Source organism: Pipistrellus hanaki, assembly GCF_964339955.1.
Source record: "Pipistrellus hanaki genome assembly, chromosome: 7".
Classification (NCBI taxonomy): domain Eukaryota; kingdom Metazoa; phylum Chordata; class Mammalia; order Chiroptera; family Vespertilionidae; genus Pipistrellus; species Pipistrellus hanaki.
Window position 1 is genome coordinate 79,600,708 of NC_140509.1, and position 23,472 is coordinate 79,624,179.

The following is a 23,472-nucleotide window of genomic DNA, read 5'->3' on the forward strand; positions in this document are numbered from 1 at the left end:
CATGCTTCTTCATTTCCTCCACTTCAAAATCAAAGTTCAACCACAGCTATAGGAGGAAGAAGTCTAGGCCAGCAGCCCCCACTGGCTCTTCTGCCCCAGCCTTTTGCTCAGATTTCTGGAGAATCTTCCTCTATCTCCTTTATCCATAAGTGTGCACTCCTCTGAGAGCAGGGACTGTCTTATATACTTTAATGTAACCATTTACCCCCATACCTAGCACACAGGGTCTTGCATATAGCAGGCTTTCAAAAAATGTTTAAAAAATAAAATGCACTATTTATTATCATATTCCTGAATGCACTAAAGTTGAGCTCACACACTGAATATGAACACACTGACTACTATAAACACCCAAGCATTGTCCCACAGCTCGGACATTCATGACCTAACAATTACCTGGGAGCTTGTAATACATCCCAGAGAGCCTGATTCAGGAGGAGGCAGGGTGTAGCTTGCAAATCTGAATCTTATTATGTGCCCCCAAGGATTCTAAAGCAGGTATACTGTGGAACGTTGAGAAACCTCCTCGGTAGCGTTTCTCGATCTTTCTGACAAATGGAGCTCATTCAGTGCATTGACAACTGGCTCCCTGCTTACCACAAGCCCCACCGCCCACATACCAGAGGGGGCACCTTTGCAATGGAGGCCCCAGTCCTGAAGAATGGAACCTGAGTCCTCAGGCGGTTAAAATCCCACAAGGCTTTAGTGTTTGCAGAATAATGTGTAAGGAGGAAGGAAAAAACCCGTTGCTTTATGAATTGAATGCTAACCTGGAATTACTCCCAGATCAATTGAACTTTGGTTTCCCATTTTGAATCTTCATTAAATGAATGCCCTTAAGTGAGTTTTAAGATACCATTTCCATGTAAAAAGCTTATAAAGACCTGTTTTCTTTAAGAGTGTGCTTGGAGAAGAAATAGTTTTATCCTGTCCTATATATATTATCAAAACTAATAGGTTTGTTCCAACCTTTCTCTGCTACTTTTAGCTATTAAATAGCCATTTGATTCAATATAGCGCCCATTCTCCGCTGGTTCTTAATTAGCCAGCACCTGAATTTGTCTGCAGTCAAATGCTTCCTAAAAATTGGCCTGCACAGGGCTTTTGATATAAATTTTATAGAGCCATCTTCTTCAGATTTTTCTTTGTCAAACAAAATACTCTCTTTTAAATTATTCATACTTGCTTTCATACAATGATTAAAATATCGCAGGAAATGTGTGTGATTAAGTTCCGACTTCCTGACTACATTGATGATTAGGCTCAGACAGATGGCTCCTGCCATATCTAATAGAACACCAGAACTACATCAATAACCTCTCTATGGTGTGCATTTTCCCTCTGGCTCCTAGCACCATGACAGATCCCGAGCCTTGTACTTTATTCTTCATGTATTTTTTAAAATTAATTTAAAGATAATTAGTCCTATTTTTCATTTGTGCTTTTTTTTGCTCTATGAGAGGTACCTTTATGAGCTGCTTTGGTTCCTTTCTGGAATAAATTAGCATATGTGTAAAAAATATAATTAATAAGCATAAATAAAGGAAAGTAAGATACTCATTTACATTCAATTAACTTTTGGTTCCTTTGCCTGTAAGCCTGTGATCTCTGCAAAGCACTCTTCTCTCTTCCAGAAAAATGAAATTGAGCCCCCTTCATACCCAGTGTCCGAATCACAAATATTCCTGACCTGCAAATGCCTCCCCCCAAACACTCAGCTGGTGTCTGTCTTCTCCCACATCACCCCGCCTCCTCTGCAAAGACAGTGCCCAGGGCCCCACAGCCTCCTCATTGCAGCTGGAATCTTACAGCATGGCTGCCGACCGGCCCAGCAAGGGGAAATGCTAGTCACCTTGGAGCTGGGGGAGCCCCTCTCCCTCTCCACAGTGATGTGAGTGTGTGCGTGTGCGTGTGCATGTGCGTGTGCGTGTGCGTGTGTGTGTGTGTGTGTGTGTGTGTGTAAGACCACTTCTGGTAGCAGGAGCTGCAGCTCAGTGACAATGAATACTTGTTTCCGTTACTATGGTGACTTCACAGTCTAGTAGGGAAGAGGTTTGTGTAAGGTTTATCCACACACTGAAAGACTAGGGCTAATAACATTGTCCCACAGGTACCATGGTGGTTATGGTAAAAATGCAGGACCATATGCTTTCAAAATGCTTTGCCTTCTGAAGATAGTTACCCAGTACCCATTTTTTTTTTTTTTTTTTTGGTGCTTTTCTTCTAAACATCTTATCATCATTGATGAAGCAAGTAATCGATGGTCATTTTTTTGAAAACATATTTCAGTTTCTATGGCTTTGGTGTAAGTTAAACCCATTAGACATACTAGAGCCTTCCTAGGTGATTTCTGACCCTGTGACAAATTAAATGGTGTAGATTGCATTTGAGGCCTACAGTCAGGCAGACATAGGTTTAAAGAACACTCTGTGTTGCTAGTAATGTGCCAGTTACTAACCTGTCCAGGGTGACAATGGCCATCACCTCCTATACATCAAGGGTGACAATGGCCATCACCTCCTATGGCTGCCATGAGGAGTGAGGTTGGGTCTGTAGGTGATAGCATAGCCCTGCCACATGTCACGCTCAGGGAACATCCACTGTGGCCTCTGAAAAGAACTTCAAGGGCTCCTTGCATGGTCCATACTGTTAGAAATAAGGTGAGCCCTCCAAGTCAGGGGTTCTGGTAGAATACAAAACACTCTGGAGCCAGACAGCAAGGCAAACATATTTACTTTTACATAGAAAGGTGAACACACATGGTCTGGAAGCACATACACACCAAGCAGGTGGGCTGCTTGGGTTGTTTATAACTCCTTATGCATGGGACCTGTCCTTTGCTCTTAATTGGAGCTCAGGCACGAAGTCTTTTGCGATTGGCTAATTCAAAGGGAGGGGTTGGCCTTTGCAGTTTCAAGATGGTGGCCCCTAGGGAGCTGCAAGCCATGCAGCCAACATGGCGGCTGCCAAGTCACACAGTCCAAAATGGCGGCTGTCTAAACTGTTCTTTGACAGAAAAGATGACTTGTTTATTCTCACACCTACCTCCTCACCTCCTCTTGCACCCTCTTTGGAATATCCTGAGGAAGCTTTACCTCCCACTCTTAAGCGAGAGCAGCACTGAGTGCTTAACCATGTGGTAGATGTGGCTTCATTGTTAGGGATTTTCTGCTGTACATTGATCTTTAGAGGACGTGTTCGTACTGTGATCCTCTTGTCCCCAATGCTGATACATTTTGAGAGATCTTACAGCTCTTCCTCCAGCCTTGTCCCCTCTGGTCTGCTCTCCACACTGTTAATTCGGCCTCTCCAGGCCCAGGTGCTCAGAGCACTCCTGCTTCAGCTTCTGACAGCCTCAAGGTGAAGACCCAGGAGCACGGAGGGCCTGGGCCGCCCCACCCACAGCCCCCTCTCCCTGCCCTGGGGAGGTTTACTGTCTCTTTGAATTTTTCAAAATAGCACACTGTGATTTCTTGCCTGCTCTTTTTAAAAAGTGAGGCTGAGAATATTTAAGAGGTGGTGATGGGAGACCTCTGTGTTTATCAGTTCCTTGGCCGTGTGCCTATCGGGTGTGTCAAGTGGACAAACACCAGCCTGGTGATCCCACGCGGGCTTTGGTGTCACACAGCACTGAGCCTTCCTCATTAGGCACTGCCAGCGCCTGAGATGGATGGCGAGGCTTAATTGGATGCAGTTACTTGCAGAAGTCTCAGAGGCGTTTTCTTGAATGTACACAAGATGAGTCTATTAATTAGTCTGATCAAGGGAGGTTTAAATAACATCAGTTAGTGGCCAATTGCTGGTGGCAACCAGCAGGCAGAATGAGGAACCCCTCCACCCTGAGGGAAAACAAATCTATGGAGACAGAGCCACTACCTCTGGGAGTCTGCAGTCCGGGGGTGGGGGTGGGGATTAAATCGTGTAGATGAAGGGGTGGACATGCTATGAGGTGTACTCTGTACTAGTGATCATGGCATCAGTACCGTGGGTGGGCAGGAAAACCCCCAAGAGCTGGAGAAGACGTGATCGTCTAAGAGTAGCATGAAGCACAGCTTGCTTCTCCTAGTACTTGCGCAGTTGTGCGTAGTACAGGGTTCTGTGGGTCTGTGGAGAAAGCAATCCACCCTATGGTGTGTCTCGGTGGGGACCCCACCCGCACAGTTTCTCCCTCTCCAGGGGCCCTCAGTGCCTGGGATTCTACCACGACAGGACATGGTGTTAGAGTCAAGCCCTGTCCTCTATCTGATCTCTTTGGAACACATACCCCGTGAGGAAGGCACCCGCTGAGCCTTCAGCACTTCTACAGGGACTGCTGGATCAGAAGCTCCCTGAGCAGGAGGGACCTGGAGCTTCTTTGTGGGTAGTGGAAGCACCGAAGGGGACAGGAGATGTCCAGTGTCCAGCTCAGTCGTGGAGTGCCACCCCTCTATGGTCTGGAGCCTGTCCCTCTGCAGCCCCATCTTCTCTGTCTCACTGCCCCTCCCCCACAAGCCCCACTCTTCTACTCTGTGCTCCACCCATGAGGGGGAAGAGAAATGGAAAGCCTAATAATGTTGGGGAAGAGGAATGACACACCTTTTTTTTTTTTTTTAATTGAATTGAGATATAATTCACACACCATACGACTCTTCCTTTTAAAGTGCACAGTCCAGGGGTTTTTACTATAGTCACAAAGTCATAACAAATGTTTTTGAGAGTCTGAATAAGGGAAGCAGCATGGGTCTGACTGCTTGATTCTATTACTTTGGGCATTAAAAAAAATTATTAAATCTTAATTTTTCTTGTGCTTATGTCACATTCCTCATGCAGACACAGATGCTCTGCATTTACCCCGAAGCTTTTTCTGTTTTATGGAATTAGTCATGCAAACTATGTTGAATGACATGCCTTCATTTTTTTAGTTTCTTACGTACTAAACATAATTTTAAAAATTTACTTCTATGAACTTGAGCTCCGTGTGTATGAGAAAGAGAGATTGATTTATACCCTCATGACTTGTTCCCCGAAGAAAGACCAGAAGCGTCTGCAAGGGAAAGAAGTTGATGCAAGCAGGACCTTGCATGTCTGAGGGAGCAGATGTTCGAGGTGCCGTAGGGGATCTGAGTTGAGCTGTCTACAACTCTTGGGAGAAAATAGGCCCATTTTCTTTTTTCAACAAGAAAAAATTTTAAAAGAAATCAATGCAGTTTATAGATTTTCTTCAATGGTTTCCAATGTGTCAGTTGTTGGCAAACATATTGACCAGGGGAGGGAGTAGGGAAAGATGCCCAAGTCCCAATTCTAAATAAGTTACATCAAAGCTTATCAAATATAACTTGTCTGTAGCTTCAAAGGAGTTGTTTATAAATTCCTGAAAAATAAAATTGCATTTCCAGCCTTGGATGTGAGTGATTCTCTGGATGAGCTCACTTCCCGCGATGGACTGGAGAACAGAGTATGGCCTTGAGAACAACTTACATTACGGGGCAAAAGTTGTGTACAGAACACAGAGCCTTCCAGGAGCAATGTATGCAGACCAGAGTCTAAGTGCACTTACAGTAAAGTTGGGGGAGGGGCATGTGGGCTGAAGGACTCTTTAGATGTACGTGGGAGCAAATTAGTGTGCTGTGTGGGCTGTTGTTTTTAAGTAAACCTTACTCATCTTCAGGAGGGAGATTTACCGGAACAGGGCAGATTAAAATCACTGTAGTGGGTTACTTGGCTGCTGGTGCAGATGGATGTTTATAATGATTGTGGCTCCTTAGCCAGCTCCCTTGGACTTCCAACCATATGTATTTTATAAACTACTCGGAAAAGAAAGCATCCTATTAAACGAAGGAGAAATTAAAATGGGAAAGGTCTGTATCAGTGAGAAATGTGTTTGGCAGAAAGCAACAGAAAACCTAATTGCAGTGGCCCAGACAGGTGAAGAGGCTTATTTCATGCAGCAAGCTGTCCAAGCCTGATATAATGGCACAGCAATGCCATTGGAGAGCTATCTTTTTTCTTTTATTGCCATCCCCATTAGCTTGTCGGATGATGGTCACGCTTGTCTCCTCACGATCACAATATGGCTGCTGCACTTCTCGCCATCTGTGTTCCAAGGAGAAGGTAGGAATTGAACATCAAGAGAAAGGATTGAAACAGGACGCCAGATAAGTCAGTCCATTATTAAAAGATTCCAAAAAGACTAACTCAGCCATGTCCACTTACATCTCACTCATTTGTTGAATGAATGGCCAGAATTTGATCACTGGATCACTTCCAGCTTCACGTGAATCCAAGCAGGTGAATATTTTTAGCTGGGTATATTGTTATCTCGAATGAAACCATGATTCATTAGGATGAAGGAAGAATATATATTTGGTGGGCAACAAGCAGACTCTTCCCACAGATGGTCATCATGTCACAATATTTTACGTAATTGGTAATAGGTTTGAAAAAACTGGTTTTCCATATTAAAGGTGAGACTGTAGGTTCTAAAAGAAAAGCAACCATCAATACAAAAGCAGAAAATATTTACCTTCCAAAAAGTACTCACTGAAGATATTAATGATGCAATGCAATAATAATTGATTGTTCAATTGTTACTGCATCCCTCTTATGTACTAGGCTGGGCCTTGTAGGAGAGAGACAGAGAGAGAGAGAGAGAGAGAGAGAGAGAGAGAGAGAGAGAGAGAGAGAGAGAGAATAAAGTGAGGTCTCAGTCTTCCTACGGTTAGTGAGTCGACTAGGTTGGCATTATTGGTTACAAGACCTACCAAAGAATTATAGAGATCTTCATGTGCTTAACTAAAGGATGAGTGAATGTAGACTCTATGTGGATTTCAGTTCATAGATGAGGAGTATCAGGACGGCCTCGAAGAGTTAGAGAGGGATTCGTAGAAGAAGTTGACTTTTTAAAACAGGCTTGTTCACCACTTTCTCAGACTACTAGTGAAGCCTCCAAGGTGGAAGTGATAAAAGCCCAAGTGTGACTGCTTAAACAAACATGAAATTGTGTGTGTCAGTGTGTGGGGTGTGTTTCAATGTGTGCGTGTGTGTACATGCACACATGTGAAGCTATCTTGCTGGGGAGGGATAATATATTTACCCACATCACTTAAGTGTCTCAATCAGGTATGGCTGGATCCAGGGACCATCAGCCCTGGACTATTCTTATCTCCCAGTTCTTGGGTAGCCAAACTCTTAGGTAAGTCCTCTCTTTTGGTGGTAAATGCCCACCCGCAGGTGCAGGCCTGACCCCAGTCAGAAAATTTTACTTCTCATAGACCCCAAAATCCTGGGATGACCACTATTGTCAGTGAGTGATTGCACTGGTTGACCATGACCAGTTCAAACACTCCCCTGAAGCAGGATTTGAGGGCAGCCCTTCACATTCCTACAGACAGAGCAGGAGAGGGGCGATGCTCTAAACGGAAATGAGATACTGCTGCCATAAGAAAAAGGAACTGCTACAATTAATGTGTCAGGCTTGCAGCTAGTTTCCCACGAGATTGTGAATATGGTCATAAGCAAAGAAAGATAAATCACAAGCTGGTGTTTTACAGGCAACCAAATAATGAGAACGGATTTTATTTATTGGTGGATTTACTTACAGCTTGGCTCATTCTTCAAACAATTTGAGGCCATCTATAGAAAATGTAAAATGAAATTATAAAATACCAAGGCCATGCAGAATATAAATTATAATAGAAACTGCAATATATACACCATAGTTCCAAAATATTTCTGTACTTGAATAACCCTCAACTGTAGTTGAATTTTCTGGTAGTCAGCAGGAAAATGGGTCTGTAAGTGGTTACACAACTCTCATTTTCCACAGAGCAGAAATATGCTAGTTTTTCAGATAGTGTAATGGATTAGAAAGCACGCATTTTAGGTTGAATGCCAGCTCTGCAGTTGACCTTGGACAAATCATTTCATTCTTCTAATTCTCATTTTTTTCATATTTTATGTGGGAGTACTTGTACCCATGGTATTGGATTGCTTTACAAATTAAGTGAGATAATTGCATTGAAGGTTCCAAGAAATTAGAGCCCTGAGAAGACAAAAAAAAAAAGAAAGTTAGGAGACAGTGTGGGTCAATGACATCCTTATCACAAACACAGGACTGGATTGGGTGATGCTGTATCTTACAGTGTCCCTTGATGACCACCAAGAACATGATGACACACTGTCACTCAGTCATACCACCTCTTGATGGTGCCAAGAAATGATGCCCTAATAGACAGCTTCTTATGGCCCAACTTTGTCTAAGACAAAAAATTCCAGAGTGTACAGAGAAATTACAGATTTGGTCTCCTTTAAACTATTTTTTTTTACATGTCAATTCTTCAGCCAGCCTTTGGATAAATTGAGCAGCTCTCTGTTCAGAGATAAAGTCTGGGCGGGAACCTGGAGCAGAGGTTTTGGTGGCTGTTGAGCCTCTGTTCTTCAGGGATGTAGGTTGGACCTGAGGCCTGATCTGGCCCAGGAGGATGGTGATCCTGTTGGCAAGGACTGCATCTTACCCCCCTGTCCCGGGGCCACTCTGGTCCCAGATTTAGCAGTGGACTCTTACCACCTGAGGCTCTTCCCCTCATTTCAAACTTCTGTTTTCTTTATTTTGCCTCATTGATCTATCTCAAGATAAATTTCTAACAAGGACCTTCTTACTGCTTATGCAGGTCCAACTCTTGACAATTATGGGGAAACACAGAAGTTTTACATGAGATGGGGGTTCTCTAGCTATAAAGACTATTGTTGCCCTATAAATTGTCTTCCTCTTTTTCTCGTTCCATTAGTAAAATCTTGAGAGATGTTGAATATTCATGTCAGTTTAAAAAAAGATTTGGGGGAATAATTTTAGAATTTCTTTTATTTAGCAATGTTTAATAGCCTGAATAACTCCCTATAGAAAACAGGGTGTTTCATCTATTTATCTTGGTGGAAATTTATGAAAAATCTGTTTACCCAGCACCAAGTAACAAATGAAAACAAATTAAAACCAGCCTATAAATACTGTAGAAACAGACTCTCCATGACCATCATCCATGCTGATCTGGGTGAATTGGGTCTATATTATATGCCACACTTTTTCAAAATTCATTTCTGAAAAAGTTGTACTTCCAACATGTAGGCAGTATGACATGTCTTCATCTGAGAGCAATTTAAATATCTTATTACCATCTATAGCTAAAAATAGTGTATGAATTCCAGATTCTATGTGGAGTTAATCTTCCAGCTCCAGTTCACCTTGTTGCTAATTCTTCAACTTATTTCAACGCATGGAGGGTTGCATTGCAATGCATGGTGGGAGATGTCATTTTATGTCCCTTTCTCTAGTTATCAGCAAATCTGCAAGGGAGGGGAGAGCTGTAGGGATATATTGGAACACAGCCACCAAGGGGACCCTTGTCATCCTAGAATTGTTTTCTGTGTCTGCCACTGTTCCTCCCTTTTCTGTAGCTGAAATTGGGATTTATGAAAGAGTGTTTAAAGAATTAAGAACAATAGGGCCTTTGAATACTTTGGTATAGCAGACCCTATTGGTTGCTTACCCTACATCCATTTCCTCAGTCTTCTCCTCTTTAGCAGAAATCTGATTTTGGTCAAATTTTACCCTTTAGGGAAGGTAACTCCATCCTCAGCTCAGGGATGAATCCTGAGTAATTTCAGCTTATAATAGCTGTTTCCTTTTCGTTGCTAATGCTTAGTTGAGATATGGGCTGGTAATTTAGATCTGGTCATGGAAACATGAGGAAAAATTTTTCTCAGATCATAAAGGAAGGTAAAGTGTTCAGTTCTTAAAGGAAGCACCCAAGAAAGACAGTCTTTTCTTTTTCTGAACTTTGTTATTTTGCACATGATGGCTAGAATTGCAGCGGGCATCATGCAACTTGAGGAAAAGCTAGTCAGAAGACAGTACTAACTTACTAAGCTAGCAGAGCAAGACAGAACATAAATACGGAATGAATCCTAAATCTCCATACCTAAGGACTTCTGTTTTGAATGAGCATATAGCTTTCTTATTGTTTGAATGGGGTTGGCTCTTTTGATACCCACAGACAAAAGCATCCTTTTTGATATATGGAAATATGATGTAAAATCATGTTTAAGCTACTTGTTCTTAGATGCTGCAGCTCCTTCATTTTCCTGCCCTGCCTTTCTAAGTCCAGTTGCCATGAGGAACAATACTAGCCCAGAGAGTTATGATTTTTGCATGGTGTGTTTTCCTTGCATATTATACATGCAACGCACACATATTCAATGAATATAGAACATGCCAAGAAGCCAACTCTACAGAGCCAAGTAAAACAGGGAGGACTAGAAAGTTCCTTATTGATTCAAACCAAGAATTCGATAGGTGTACTTTGGCAAAGGAAGAATGACTAAATTGAAGCTATACAATTTCAAGCGATATTAAGCCATGCTCTCTGTGTAAAACTTCCCTGAGTCAACCAGACCATTACCCATTCTCCCTGTTCTTGAACCAGTGTTCATATTTCTACTGGGGAACTGGCCACAGAGTATTAGAGCACTGGGTGCCAGTCTTTGATTCCCTTGTTAACTGGTGAGTTCATACAGGAGACATGTCGTATCCTTTTTCGTATTCACTCATTTGACAACTATTTATTGCGTCTCTACTATGTGCCAGTATCTACTATGACCTGGTGCTGAAGATACAATAGAAAAGAGAAGCAGATGTGCTCCTATAATCATGGAATTTAGAGTCTAGTGCCAGAGACAATCACATCATCACAATAATCAATTAGTTTATTACTGATAATCAAATGACTGGCACTCAGTAATTATCCGTTGAATTCCATCACAGAATTTTCAATTTTTCACGGAGCGTCCTATCCTCCCAGATAGGAGAAAACCTCCTATCTGCCCAGGTTCATATTGAGGGAGAAAGGCTCCCAGAAGCAAGCAAGGTTCGGCCCTTTTCTACCCTCTTTTTGCATTGTGTTTACTGATGCCTCACTGGCCAGTCCCCTGGCAGGCCCACGGACCGTGTAGGAGGAGGTTACACTCTGCATGAATATGGCAGGTGGGATTGGCCCAGGCTCTTGACTGTACTGATCCACTACACTATTTTAAAGTATGGCTTATGTTATAAAACCTGAAACTTAGCCAAGAAATGTAAGCAATGGTCACTTGAATCCAAGAATAAGTTTCTTGCTACGAATTCACACCCAAACTAAACTTCTATTCAGACATTTTAAATGAAAAATGATTGTGTGGTTCACAGTGAATAGCGGACCTAAGCCTTTGGTCCTAAAACCTTTACACAGTGCTTGGATGAGAGAGAGGAGTATAGGCAACCAAGCGTAGCTGTTCCCCCGGCCTTTGTACTATTTTCAATGGGGGCAATGTCCTCTTGTGAAGTGTTCAGCGAGAATAATTGACTCTTCCCCCATCCCCAACATCCAGAGGAGACCATTCTAAATTGAACGTTTGGCCCATGCCAGCAACAGCTGCTCTAAATGATGAAACTTACAATCAATAATCAACACGTCTCCCTTATTGCATTATAACAAATGACTTTTTAGATTGGGCTCAGAGTATAAATTCCTAGCTAAAAAAATAATCAGACAAATATGAAGAAATAAAGCTTAACTTAAGCAGACTCTTAAATCTTGAAAGTCTATATAGAGTCTACGCATGTTTTTTTTGGAGAGGTGTGTGACTAAGAGAAAATGTGTTACAGAATGAAAAGTTTAAGTATGGGAGTCTGGTGGAAAGATTATTGACCTAAAGGTATCAGCATAATTGCATATTCTGGTTCAAAACTAATGCAAAAAGGCAATTGAATTGATTAACACTAAAAATGGAACAGCTCCAGTTCTAGAACTAATTTGAGGATCGTGTGTTCTCTGTTCTAACTGGGAAATCTATGACATTCATTTTCAGAGTTGTGTTTAATAAGGACTATGGATCACTGAATACATAGCATATCAGAAAGTCCCAGAAATGTCTGGAATTGGTCCAGATTTACTACAACATTACTTACAGTGCCTTTGAGTTCAACAAAACATACAAGGCGTAAACACACAAGGATGAGGGTTAAGTAGGTGTTCCAAACCCAGATTGAGTTTCCTCATTTCATGTTGATTATAAAAGCCATAAAGAAGGTTTTAAAGGCTCTTAGAAGAGTGGGCAGAGGTCTTATGCACAATGCAGTGGGGGCTATCATACATGTATAGAAGCAAGGTCAAGTCCTATGCAAACACTTGGAAATATTTTTTCAGTGTGATCTAGTCTCTGAAACTTTTGCATCCTCCCCATTCTGCTCATGTTTCAGACCTGAGGCATGTGCACTTCATTTCTCTTTTCTGTCAAACATGTCAGTGTCCCATGGTCTCAGATTTCTATGGGTTAACCCTAGGTTTGAACTTCAAAAACTCTAATGTACTAGAAATAAGACACTCAGATTATGGCCTTCTCGTCTGTGATTTGTGTACTGACCAGAAAAGGAAGCATAAAGAATGTTGCAGAAATAAAAGCAAATCTGTCTTATGTCAATATGCATATTTTCTTCACATTTGTCAATTTGAAGTTTGAAATATTCATCTTCCTGTCTCTGGAATTGATAGCATTTTACCAAGGTCATCTGAAATTTGAGTTTTTAATCCAGCTGGAAGTCACATTTTTCTGAAGAATACCCTAAGGCTCAACTATGATAGTTTAATCAGCGCATCCAAAAATTATTCCTGGCTCCTTGTGAAAATTACTTTTTTTGTATGAGGTTTCTTTTCGGCATGCCAGGTATTACATTCCTGGGAACAGCGTAATGATGCTGTACACGGTGTAGATAAGGACATTAGCTAGACCAGAATGAAATGAATATTTAGAAGTGCAGAGTGCCATTCAGATAACCCAGGAACGTGTACAAGTATGGTGTAACCCTGTCTGAACATCAGGCAGTGGGAACAGGAAGAAGCCTTGAAATAAACCGATTCAGTACCCCCAATGTACACTTGAAACCTTGGCCCAGAGAAGTTGTTCGGGGTTACTTATTCAATGTCACTCAACAAGTTTGGCTAAGGGGATAGCCAGAATGTCATGACTTTCAGCCCAAGGAACTTTTTCCCCTTCCCCATGCCTTTTCTTATGGGATATAACAAATAAGTATTTCAAAATATGAGTGTTCAAAAATTAATGGACTTTTCTTATAATTCTAGGAGACAACCAAAAGGTAAGTAATTTATATGACAGCAAAACTAAATGATAAATATGACAGTATTGATTAAAGAACAATATTTAATAGTATTTTCATCCCAATAGTCTATCTATTTAATAGGCAGATAGATATTTATTAATTGTCCACTATGTACATGCCAGATAGACCCAGTCTATTACAGGAATAAAACAGATGGGTTTATAGCTATGTTTGTCTTTTGGAGATTGGATTTAATATGGACCTGTTGCGAATAGAAACAGGAAAAATGAAGAAAGCATATGGCTCAGGTTTGGCAAGGCTTCTGGGAGAAATGGGTTTTAATAATTAGGGTTATCATTTGCAGAATGACAATGAGTGAATGTAGGGTTCTTTCATGGATCCTATAGATTTCTTCCTCTTGGATGGTGGAATGAGCCCAGGGGTCCAGAGAGTTAATGGTGATTAGAAAAAGGATGAGTCTGTCTGAAGACCTAGAGTGGCTCACTGGACAAAAGCCAGTAAGAATCAATGCCAAGTGCTGGAAGGTACCCCTGGAAGGTGACCCCCTGTGCAGCCTCTGATATTTGGTGATGGTCTTATCAAAACAAAACAAAACAAAATGGAGAGCTTGAAGTGATTGAAACTGAAAAATAAGATAAGCATAAAGGTATCTTTATTACACAACATGCCCAAACAAGGGTGGGACATGTACAGAAATGCACCAAGTATCCAAAACAGAACCATGAACACCATGGAGCTGGCATCTGTGTCATCCGCACAAATTACTGGAACTTGTTTTGTTTTTTTTGTTTTTCCCCCTGACTTTTCTTATGAATGTATTTGACAAGGAAAATGTTAATAACCAGTTTTGATTTTTAAGGCCTTTCCAGGTTACATCTTGATAAACAACATGGTCTAAAATTAATCATTTAGTACCTCAGAAGGGAGCTTCATTTATTGGGTTACAGTCCAACCCGCTCCTTTTCCTGCTGAGGAAAGTGTGATGCACCACAGTGTTCTAGGAAACTGGAACATAAGGATTCACTGAATGGATTTAACTGCTCAGAGTTCAATGTTCAGCAAGTGGCAGAACTCTTCCTGAGTTCATGCCTCACAAAGCTCAGGTAGTGATTCTTCCTCCACCACCCACCCCCCAATTTACAGGTGCTGATCGTGAAGTACAATTTTATTTACCTAAGAAAAACATTTTATCCTTAGCATATTATTACTACTAAGGGATTAATGCTTGGACAGTGTTAGGTATAAAGTTCAGCTAATCTAAGCAGTTAATCAGCACACCTATTCTCTAGTCATTCTACGCAAGTAGGCATTGACTGTAGAGTGAGTGTATTTGTCTGGTTAATCATGGATTTTTAACTATGGGTGAGAGCCATTGGCATGCCAAGGAGATCAAGAAAGACATGACATGCCTTTCACTGAGTCCCCTCCAGTATCATCCAGGCAAACCTTCTCTTGACCTTACTTACTGTGGTCAACATGGAAGGCCAGCCTCCTGACCCACATCCTAGACTCTTCGTTTCAGTTAGAATGGGGCCCCTAAATCTTAAGTCTATTTAAAGTTCATAGGCAATTCAAATATATAGCCATTTGGGAACCTCAGTTTGTAGCATAAGGTATTAAGTGCCATTTTGCAAAGACTTAAAAGTGGGATTAATGGTAATTCTTCCAATAAGACCAGTCCCCAGAGAGCCCTTTACATCATAGACTATGAAAGTTTTAGTCAAGACCAACTTTGCTCTTTTACCTAGAAAGTCTTTCTCCCATTCCCATTTCAAAGCCGGGACGAGCTATTGAAGTTGTGGATGTCATCTGGTGGTGGTTACTGCCGTGCTAGGCGTTTTGGAAAGACTTCTGTTTAATTGGCATGCTCCCCACAAGCCTGCCAGGCCCTGGGGATATGTGGCATGTGCAGAACGTACAAGGCAGGAGACATAAAAGTATGTAATTCATAGAGAGAAATATTTTGGAGCTCCCTTCACTCTTACAAATTGGTCATAAAATAAAAACCACAGACATAACATTCCTATAACCATGGTTGTCAAGAAGGAAGATTCATTTGGGAGGGGGCGAGGATGAGGGTCTTTGGTGTGTACTCCTTTATAGGACACCCCAAAAAAGTGTTAAGTATTCAAAATTCATGTGCAAATGATTTTATGGGAATGTTTGATTTGGGGTCTAGTTTTCTGCAAGTTTTTTATTGAAGAAAAGGTGGGGGGGGGTTGAGGTTGATCTTAAGAGGTCTAAAGAAGTCTTTTCAAAGTCATTATCATTGGAGGGTATTGTTTTGATACACATGTCAAGTGCATTTAGGATTTCATGCACATTTTGCTATGACTGTTTCCAACTTTTTTCTTTCCCAGTGGAAGTGGTTTACAGTATCCGAGGTAGCTGGGACTGCCTCTGATAGACTAGGGGGAGGAGTGAAGGGAAGACTATATCCTCCTTCTCCTCTTACCCCATTAGCTTCTTTGATACACTGGGTTTTCATTAGCTTCTAAAGTACATCCTCAGGAAGGAGAAAGAGAGGCCGGCTCATCCACCCCCGTGGGCTCCGATGAGCATTCCAGGGTCCTGGGTAGTGTATGAGTTATGGCAGTGATACTAGTCATGGTAGGTGACTATTGAAACATAACATTTAATGAGATTGGATACATTCAAGATGTAACAAAAGGAAATAGTATCAAACTACCCTTAAACATCTTTTTCACCCTTTGATGTTATAGAATACTAGAGGCCCAATCATGAAAATTCGTGCAAGAGTAGACCTTCCTTCCCATGGCTGCTTGCACCAGCTTCCTTCTGGCACCCGGGACCTGGGCTTCCCACCTCCAGCTGCCTGCAGGCACCCAGAACCTGGGCTGGCTTCTGGCCCCCTGGCTTCATCAGGAAGGATGTCCGGTGTAATTAGCATATTACCCTTTTATCATTATAGATTATATAGAGTGTCGTCTTAGGGTTCAGCAGAACTGGGAACTGGGCTTTAGTTGTTACATTCCACTTTTGAGCTTTGTAACCTTGAAATTGCCAGCTTTAGTTTATACATCTAAAAATAGCCCTAACATATGATATAGGACTCTCTTTCACGGCCCGCGTAGAAAGAGTTCCAATTCAGGGTTCAGCTTCTGGAGAAGGGCCGCACACAAATGAAAAGAGACTTGAGAAATTCAATTTGGCTATTTGGGGGGCTAGGCGGTAGTCCAACTCTAGTGGGAGAACTACCCCTGCTCTGGCCCTGCCATCCCCTTTTATTGAAGCGTTGGGGAAGACATCTTAAGCAACATAAACAGAAACTTACATATAGCCCTTAGGCAGGAAATAACAGAAACTTGTAGATTTTGCTTCAGCTAACAAAATCTCAACTAAAGGTTAGAGCAATTAAGGTTTTTGACCAGCCTTCCTGGCTTCCTGTCAATATCTCTTTTTCAGTGAAACTGATTTGATTTCCAGCAACATATACTTCACAGAGTACTTGAGAGGGTGAAGAGACAATATAAAGAAGAGCACTAGCCAAGTCAAACACAGATTGGGCTGGGGATGGGTGATACAGGGTGGTGTGGGGGGGCGGTGGCGGTGTTGGGTGGATGATGGATTATTCTAAATTGCTTCTAGATCTTAAACTGTTGTTCTATGAATGTATGATCTATGGAAGAGTTGGACATACAGGGGAGTCACGTAGGTGTTATTAATGGTGCTTAAATTATTTGGTAATTTGAACTCCTAGAGAAAGGCACGGCTAGAGTGAAGGCAGTTATGATGTTTGATTCAGTATTGTTAAGAAGAATTCAAAGGGTTTACATGGCACAGAGCCTGGGACAAGGTCAGGGTCACCCCTCCATAAAAATCAGTCCCTTTTCTCACCATCATTCCAGAAAGTACACTTCCAATAAAAGATGTCAATGACTTTTAAAGCAGACCTTCAGGAGCAAATTTAAAGTTCTACCAAAGGCAGGGCTGAATCAACTTGTACTGTTGTTAATTTTAATACTTTATCCAATATCAACATAGTGAATTGGCCTGCCTAAATTTGCCAATTTCTAGGGCATTCCACAGGGTTATTTATTTTTTTTTAATGACTTAAAAGCTTCACCCTAAATTTGAGAGAAGTTTTTGTTGGTGATAGTGTACACCATGTCTTCAAAAGTCACAAGACTGATTCCCAAAGCTCTGTGTTCATGCTCTGTAGTTGTATGTTAGTGTTTAAAGAAATAGTAAAAACGGGCCACAGTGGAGATGTTAAGTTCTTTTTTCTATTGTAGACAGAGCTGCAAGAATAATGCTATGATTTTTCTTTTTGTATGTTCTTTTTAAATGACAAATATGTACAACTATTATTTGGGAGCTTCCCATAAGACTAATGAAATAACTGAAGTGAACATATTTTAGAATCTAACTAACCAATAACCTAAAGTTAAATAACATCTTTAGCTCTTAGCAAAGGGGTATAGAAAGATAGTAAGCCTGCTACTATCTGGATTACCTAAGAAATTCAAGAGACATAAAATGTTTTCACCTATGGTTTCTAAGTAACTGCCTCAATTCTTCATTTAAATCTTTTAAGATATACCTATGCTTTTAGAATAAAGTACTTAGTATGTGGTAACTCACATCTTCTAGCTCATCAATTCGTTTATAACAAATTCTCCCTTGCTGTTCTGTGCTGTGCTAGAAGACAAGGAAAAAATGCATTCACCCAAATTCTTGAACAGCTTATTTCACCAAAGAAATTAAAAGTTGTGTTTATGTTGGCAGCTCTATCACAACCTTAGTCCATACCCCAGCCTGGTTACTATGGAAATTCAACTTACAAACACTATTAATATCAATGCATCAATCATAAAGCCCAGTTCTACTTCCCTGGATCACAACCTCATAACTAAAAGCTAAATGATTTATCTGACTATCTGAGTTTCTGTAGTCAGTGGCAGGGAACAGATTTCTTGAATACTTACTGATTGAATCATAAGTAAAATGACCTGTTATAATGACTATCTTTTTACCTTGATGACTTTTATTAGCATTTGATCAGAAAGGTCAGCTGTATTTGAAGATTCTCCTGGTCTCACATTTTAGCAGAATCATTGTGTTAATTAGTGTCAAACAATCTATTTAAATCCCTCAAGCTGGCCCAGCTGGTGTTGACTCAGTGGTTGAGTGTTGACCTATGAACCAGGAGGTCACAGTTTGATTCCCATTCAGAGCACATGCCTGTGTTGTGGCTCAATTCCCCAATGTAGGGCGTGAGGCAATCAATGGTCTCTCTCATCATAGATGTTTCTGTCTCTCTCCCTCTTCCTTCCTCTCTGAAATCAATTTAAAACAAAAATCCCTCAAGCTGCCAAGAACCAATCAGTGTCTACTTAGGCTCTATCTCAGGGTTGGGAAATTTTTTTCTGCCAAGGGCCGTTTGAATATTGATAACATAATTCACAAGCCATACAAATTATCTAATTAAAAATTAGCCTGCTATATTTGGTCACTCACCCCTAATACCTTGGCAGGGCCAGATCAAATGATTTTGTGGGCCTTATATGGCCTGAGCGCTGGATATTCCCCATCCTGGCTCTATAGATACAAGGTGTGTTCTAGGCCCTGGGAGTACATCTAACAGGAGATACTGATTGGCCCTAAATAAACAATGTTTTACTCATTGAAAACACACACACACACACACACACACACACACACACAGAATTATATCAAAATGGTACAGGACTGGTTGCTAAATGAGTGATACTACATTTTACTCTAATGACAATTAGCCTTTAAACTCCAAATTTATGAAATGATACTCTGGATATAAAATATTTAAGGAAAATAAGTAAACTTACAATTACAGAACAAAATTTAAAATTACATGCAGACAGCAAGTTTAGGGTATGTTTGTGTTGTATTATTTTCTTTAGCTTTAAGCCTTCTTATGGGTTTCTGTTATTAACATGAGCTGAATGAAAGAAACCTTGGAATATCATTTTGTCAATTCTTGTTAAAGGCTAGCGTTCAATCGGTTAATAATGGTGGATTTTGTAATCAAAGAAAACATGACAATTTCAAGAGAAACATCAAAAGTGCTTTGTTGAAAGTAATGTCCATCACTAGCTATATATTTTCCCCATCTCTCAGGTAATTTGTGAATACCATCCCAATAAAACTTTTCTTGTTTTGAGGCAAACCATTCAGAGACCCAATTTTCCACTTCTTCTTATGTTTTGAAATGCTGCTCAGAAAGTAAATGTGCCATCAATTGGAAAAGTGGTCATCTGAAGGAGCAAGGTCTGGTGAATATGGAGAGTGGATTAATACTTCCCAGTCAAGATCTTTTAATGTGTCTTTAACTGGTTTTGAAGTATGTGATGGTGAATCATCATGAAGCAAAATTACTTTGCCATCTCTTCTGGCACATTCTGGTTATTTTACCATCAAAGTGTGGTTCAAATTGATTATTTGTTGTCAGTAGTGATTAATGGTTTCACCTGCTTTTAGAAGCTCATAATACACCACACCTTCCTGATCCCACCAAACGCAGGGCATTGTCTTCTTTCTGAAAAGATTTGGCCTTGCAGTCAATGTTGATGGTTGACTTGGATCAACCCATGATTTTGTGCATTTGGGATTCTCAAAATAAATCCACTTTTCATCGCCAGTTACAATTCAATGCAAAAAAGACTGAAAAAGCAACATTTTACTGATGACTTTAGATTTTCCATTTGTCTTTTGTTCAGTTGATGTGGCACCCATTTTCCTTCCTTTAAAATCTTTCCCATTGCTTGTAAATGATTAGAAATTGTTTGCTGATCAATGTTTAATCTTTCTGCAAGTTATTATTGAGTTTGACATGCATCTTCAATCAATAATGATTGTAATTGTTAGTCTTTAAACTTTTTCGGTTGACCTGGACATTCTTTGTCTTTCACATCGAAATCATCACTTTTAAAGTTTTTAAACCAGCATTCACAAGTATCTGTAGATGGAGCATGTTCACCATATATTTTCTGAAGTATACAATAACTTTTTCTTCAAAATAATGAATTAAAACTTCCTGCAAATGCTCTTTTTTGACATGAAATTTGATATTTTTTAAGCCTAAAAATATCTATGATGATAAAACCTTCAGTAAATGTGACACATGAAGTTTGTCACTTGCTGTCAATACAAAAAAAAATAGCATACATGTCAACTCCGTGTATTGAAAAAAAATCCACATTATAACTGGTACACCTAGTAAATATTTAATTAGATGGCTTTTCATAATGGCTTCTAAGTTGATCAAGTTCATTTATAACTGACCAATAGGAAAAAAAGGAAATAAAAGACATCCATATTAAAAAGGAAGAAGTAAAGCTTTCTCTGTTTGCAGATGACATGATCATGTATTAAAAAACCCTAAAAAGTCCATAACCCTCAAAAAACTATTAGAGCTAACAAATGAGTCCAGCAAGATTGCAGGAGACCAGATCAATATAGAAAAATCAATTGTATTTCTATTAATGACAAATCCATCCCAAATGAAATTAAGAAGACAATTCCATTTATAATAGCATCAAAAATAATAAAAGGAGTGAAGGCTTGTACACTGAAAACTGCAAAACATCACTGAAACAAATTAAAGGAGAACTAAATAAGTGGGAAGACATCCTCTGCCATGGATTAATGTTGTTAACATGGCAACAGTCTCCAGGTGGATGCACAGATTTAACACTATCTCTATCAAACTCTCAACTGCCTTTTTTGCAGAAATTGACCATCTTATCCTACAATTCATATGGAAATGCAAAGGGTCCAGAATAGCCCAAACTGTTTTTGTTCATCAGTTTATGTTCTTGAAAAAGAACAACAAAGTTGGAGGGATTCATTCTTCCTGATTTCAAAACCTACAACGCAATAGTAATCAAGACTGTCATACTGTCATAAGGATCAATGAAATAGAATTGGGAGTTCAGAAATAATGCCATATATTTTTGGTCAGTGGATTTCCATTTCACTGTTAAATGGAGAAAGAATAGTCTTTTCAATAAATGGTGCTGGGACAAAAGGATATTCATATGCAAAATAAAAAGTTAGATCACTAGCTCCTACCATACATAAAATTAACTCAAAATGAATCAAAGACCTAAATGTTAGCACTAAAACTATAAAACTCTTAGGAGAAAATATAAGTATGTATCTTTCTGACCTTGTGTTAGGCAATGGTTTCTTAGATAGGACATTAAATGCACAAGCAACCAATCACTCCATTTTGGAAACCATCAAAATTAAAAATGTTTGTCCTTCAAAGGCCATATCAAGTAAATGAAAAGACAACCCATAAAATGAGAGAATATATTTGCAAATCATATATTTGCAAATTCAGACTAAATATAGAATTCTGAAAACTCAACAATAAAAGGACAAATATCCCAATGTTAAAATGGGAAAATAATTTGAATAGACATTCCTCTAAAGTAAATATACAAATGGCCAACAAGTGTATAAAAATATACACACCAACCATATTGGTCATCGGGGAAATGCAAATCAGAATCACAGTGAGATACCAGTTAACATCCATTAGGATGGCTATAATTAAAAAACCAACCAGTAATACCTAGTTGTGGCAAGGATGTGGAGAAATTGGAAGTCTCTTGTGGTGCTAGTGGAAATATAAAATGGTGCAGCTGTATTAAAAAGAGTTTGGCAGTTCTTCAAAATATTAAACAGAGTTGCCGTATGTTTACAGCAATTTCACTCCTAGGATATGTTCAAAGTGAATCAAAGACATATGTCCACATAAAAACGTATACATAAATGTTTATAGCATCATTATTCCTAGTAGCCAAGAAGTGGAAACAATTCAAATGTCCATTGACTGATGAATATATGACCAAATTACAATGCAATTTTATTCAGCCACGTGAAGGAATGAAGTACCTACTGATTCATACTACAACCATGAACCTTGAAAACATTATGCTCAATGAAAGAAGCCAGACACAAAAAGTCACATATTTTATAATTTCATTTAAATGAGATGTCCAAAATGATAGAGGCAAAGCCATAGAGACAGATAGTAGATTAGTGGTCTCAATGGGCCAAAGTAGTGAAGGAAAGGAAAAGTGACTGCTAATGGGTATAGAGTTTCTTTTGAGGTGACCAAGGATTCTGGAGTTAGATAGCGGTGGTGGTTCACAATTTGGTGAATATACTAAATTGTCTACTTTAAAGAGTTAATTTTATTATATGTAAATTATGTCTATGTAATTTGAAATTGCTGTGTTTTTCCTTCAGCACTCTAACCATTAAGTTCTAACAAAGCATAATACAACTTGCAAAAGAATATGATCATTAAAACACATATTTATGTATTTTATTGCTAAGAAAAACAAGTTCCGTATTCAATCTTATAGGTGGTATGAAATTTGACCAATTGTGGTCAATATTGATTAAGGTATTATATATATATCCTTACCTCCCCATTGCCCCCCAACCCCTCTACTGATGCTCTCACCCTCCTCCCCTCCCACTGTTATCTGTGTCCATTGGTTAGGCTTATATGCACCCATACAAGCCCTTTGATTGATCTCTCCCCTTTACCCCCACCCTCCCCTACCTTCCCCCTGAGGTTTGATGGTTTGAAAGATGATTCTCTGTCTCTGGATCTGTTTTTGTTCATCAGTTTATGTTGTTCATTGTTTTCCATAAATGAGTGCGATCATGCAATATTTATCTTTCTCTTACTGGCTTATTTCGCTCAACATAATGCTCTCCAGTTCTATCCATGCTGTTGCAAATGGTAAGAATTCCTTTTCCACTGCAGCATAGTATTCCATTGTGTAGATGTACCACAGTTTTTTAATCCACTCATCTGCTGATGGACACTTAGGCTGTTTCTAAATCTTAGCTATGGTGAATTGTGCTGCTATGAACATAGGGGTGCATATATCCTTTCTGATAGGTGTTTCTATTGAATAGTTTCTTGGGATATATTCCTAGAAGTGGGATCACTGGGTCAAATGGGAGTTCCATTTTTTAGTTTTTTTGAGGAAACTCCATACTGTTCTCTACAGTGGCTGCACCAGTCTGCTTTCCCACCAGCAGTGCACGAGGGTTCCTTTTTCTCCGCATCCTCGCCAGCACTTGAAATCTGACAGGATTTAATATCAGTGTAGATAGCGAAATAATGAGTCCAGCCTTTCTGCTAGTCACACTGTGAAGGTAAATATGAATTCATTGCTTCTGTTCTCTCATTAAGTTCATGAGGATCCTTCTCATGTAGGTTGATCAAACCTTAATTGTTCTGAAGTTGAGGGAAGAATCCTGAGTATTTTAACCCCAAAATATGTGCTCTCTTG

General features: G+C 39.8%; 1 protein-coding gene across 1 annotated transcript in view; it reads left to right on the forward strand.

Moving 5' to 3' along the window:
• UST (uronyl 2-sulfotransferase) overlaps positions 1 to 23,472 on the forward strand; it is a 240,870-nt gene that overhangs the window by 114,478 nt on the left and 102,920 nt on the right. The window lies entirely within an intron of this gene.